Source organism: Lissotriton vulgaris, chromosome 3_2, assembly GCF_964263255.1.
Source record: "Lissotriton vulgaris chromosome 3_2, aLisVul1.2, whole genome shotgun sequence".
Taxonomy (NCBI): domain Eukaryota; kingdom Metazoa; phylum Chordata; class Amphibia; order Caudata; family Salamandridae; genus Lissotriton; species Lissotriton vulgaris.
This window is the reverse complement of record NC_141690.1, coordinates 227022184-227025368: the sequence shown is the minus strand read 5'-3', so window position 1 is coordinate 227025368 and position 3185 is coordinate 227022184. Positions and strand designations below refer to the sequence as shown.

Here is a 3185-nt window from a genome sequence, read left to right as displayed (position 1 = left end):
CAACACCCCACACAGACGATATATACATGCCACTCTGCAACCCACAACACCTACAGTAGACTGGACAGAGTCTTGGCAGCTGGATTTGCCGACCTGACGAGCACCAGAATTACTCATATTACCTGCTTTCTGTCCGGTCATTCCCCTGTTTGCTCTTCAGTTACTCCGGGTGGTGCATCACAGGGACTGTGGCCTTGGCGGATGCCCACCAATATGCATCACGACCCTCTGGGATGCGATGCCCTTTCACAATCTGGGAAGATAGTAGAGCAATGGAATGGGAGGCTTTAAAAGTGGTGCTGCGGGGCACCTGTATAAGACTGACATGTGGTGTCCGCTGCCAACTTCATTCTGAGTTAACTCGGCTGGAAGAACAGCTTGCTGGAGTACAGGCGTTATACCCACTGATGCAGCGCTCACTCAGAAATATCACCAACTTCCAGGATGTCTGTGAACAACTTTGTTTGACAAACTGATAAATACACGTTCGACTCTTCTGGTTCATCATTATGCCTTTAAATGTTCATTTTCAGTGATTCAGCTGTTTCCACGTGGTCATTTTTTGAAGGCACTTGACTTTTATCCTTGGCAGACATTCATCTGTTCTCGTGGTTACCATTTTGGCCCAGAGACGCTCACCGGCGTTCATATCAAATGACCTTGAATATAGTCAGTTGAAGTTGTAAAATGTTCTCAGTGAAGGCAGAGCATGGACGAGCTTCTTCTCAGCAAAATGATGTAAGCTTATTCTACTGCGCAGAACTGGGAAAAGCGAAGCCATTTTGGAATTGGCAACCAACCAAAACTACGATAAACACAAAAAGAAAATGTAAATACACACAATATATGTGTTTTCTGTCCCCCCACCCACCAGTGCTAATATTTATCCTTTAAAACTGTTACCTAGCAGAAAAGCCTCACACTGCAAGCCATTAAAAAATGAAGCAGAAAAGCAGCATGCAATGCACAATGTATATTACAACAGACATGCACTATTACACTACTTAAATGTACAAAATAGATTAAACATGCGTTTTACATCATTAATTAATATGTTAATAAAACCTGTTAGTGCAAAGCATTTCCCACATGTAATGTGTGTGTTTTGGTTAATACACAGCAATCAAAATTAATATATTTATTTTGTTATGGGGGTGATTGATTTGAATGGGGTACACACAAAATCTGCTGTACCTCGCTCCATCAATTTCCCTCCTTTGATGATCACAAATCCTGAATACCTTAAGCGATTTGTGGATCACCACCAAATCCCAAAACCACCCATATTTTCCACTACATTTTATTCAATCAGACACTTCTTCTCAATAATTTTTGTTAGTTCAGCAAATTTCTTTCTCATCTCCCATGTTCTTAACAAAAATGTTATCTTTAGTTCTAAATGTAAAATGTACTTATCCTTATGAAGTGCAATTCTATCTACTTGGTGGCAACTATTGGTACATTGTTAACAGCCTTATTAGGAAAAAATTATACAACATAAACACATCTTATACCTAAAGCAAAACATGTTATATTTACTATGGTATCTAAGTTGTCCTAGAAATGAAATCTACTAAATAAGCACTGTATGTACAAAGTGTGTTTCCACACTTGAATGACTTTCAGTCCTTTGCTTCTTCTTTTATTTTAACTACTTGGAAATGGTTCATCAAAACTCGTCTTCGTCTTGTGTGCTAAACCCAGAATTGTTTTCTGTAACACTGTTATGGTCACCTCAAGTAATCCCTGAATTCACGTGTAAATCATCCCGATCTATAGATTCACAGTCTTTGTTTGGATTTTCCTGATCATCCTTGCCTCCTCTAGTGTCAGATAGGATAACTCTAATTATTTCTGAATTTTCTTCTTCCTTGACCACCTCTCGTACAGTCACTCTCAGACTTTCCTGGCTATCCGCTTCCTCTTGTATATCAGGAAGTGCCATATATGTCCATTCCAGTGACTTGCACTTAAGATTTGGTCTCTGTGTCTGTTGTCTTAGTTCTGTAGTACTTTCTAAATCGTTGTCAGGTGAAAAATCATTAAGTCTTACACCATGCTGTACACTCTTGCAGTCTGTTGGTCTTAAATTACCAGTTTTACAGTCTTTTTCTCTTGTGTTACCAGCTTCTGGTTGCTTAGCACCTGATTCTGAACATGTATCCAATATTTGCAGTCCATTTCTCAGTGGCCTGTCTTGTTGACCAGGTATATGTGTTTTTCTCATTGCTTGTCCCATTAGTATCTTGCAAGGATTCAAATCTGTCCTTCTATCATTTGTATATCTCTTGGTCACTAGAACAAGGGGCAAAGCATCCAGCCGATTCAAGACAGTGGAATCACACATTTTTGCTAATTTGATTTTCATTGTGCCATTCACCTGTTCACCAATTCCAGAAGCTGCTGCACAATAGGCACAATGCAGTTTCTTTTTAGTGCTCAGTATTTCACAAATCAGACTGATAACTTTGTTGGCATGATCAGTTTCCCTATCTGTGTGTGCCTGTCCATGATACATGTGTGCAAAATGGGAAAACATACTGTTGGGCATAACAGCTCTTTCACCTTGGTAGGCCCAAATATCATTCTATTCTTTATGTGTGCAACCTCCTCTTACCCATTTTTCCTTTTCCTCATCTCTTTCCTGATCCTGCAATTTCCTCACTACTTCCCATGTTTCTACTGTGTTAGTAAGCATGTGATATTGGGAAAAAGCGTCTTTCTTTGCCCATGTCTGATTCAAAGAACAATCTTGTTGTGTGCAATATTTTGCCAATTCATCTGCAAACCAATTCCCTCTGGTAATGTAGTCAGTTTCACAATTGTGATCAGCAGGAACTGCTAACGATCCCCTATCAGCTATTCGTTTTTTCTTCTTTCTCCGCCTGCTTCTCCATTTTTCAACTTTCTTTCTTTTTCTCAGCAATTCTTTAATTTTAGCTTTTCTTCCAGCTTTGTTTACATTTTCTATGCCCTTATCTGTGAAGTTTGATCTATATGGTTTTTGAAAATCCCTATATTTTGACATATCTACTCCTGTCTCACTGGTAGCTTCTTCAAGATTTTCCTGCAAATTTTTATTTTTCCAAGTAATGTTTTTACTTATAAAGAGTAGCTCTTCATCCTGGTGACATTTTAATCTGTTCATACTTACCTTTCCAGAACTTAATTCTTCCATGTCTACC

General features: G+C 38.9%; 1 pseudogene; it reads right to left on the bottom strand.

Moving 5' to 3' along the window:
* Window positions 1–1735: 1735 nt before the first annotated feature.
* LOC147725566 (uncharacterized) lies at window positions 1736–2698 on the bottom strand (annotated as a pseudogene).
* Between the last annotated feature and the right edge of the window lie 487 nt (window positions 2699–3185).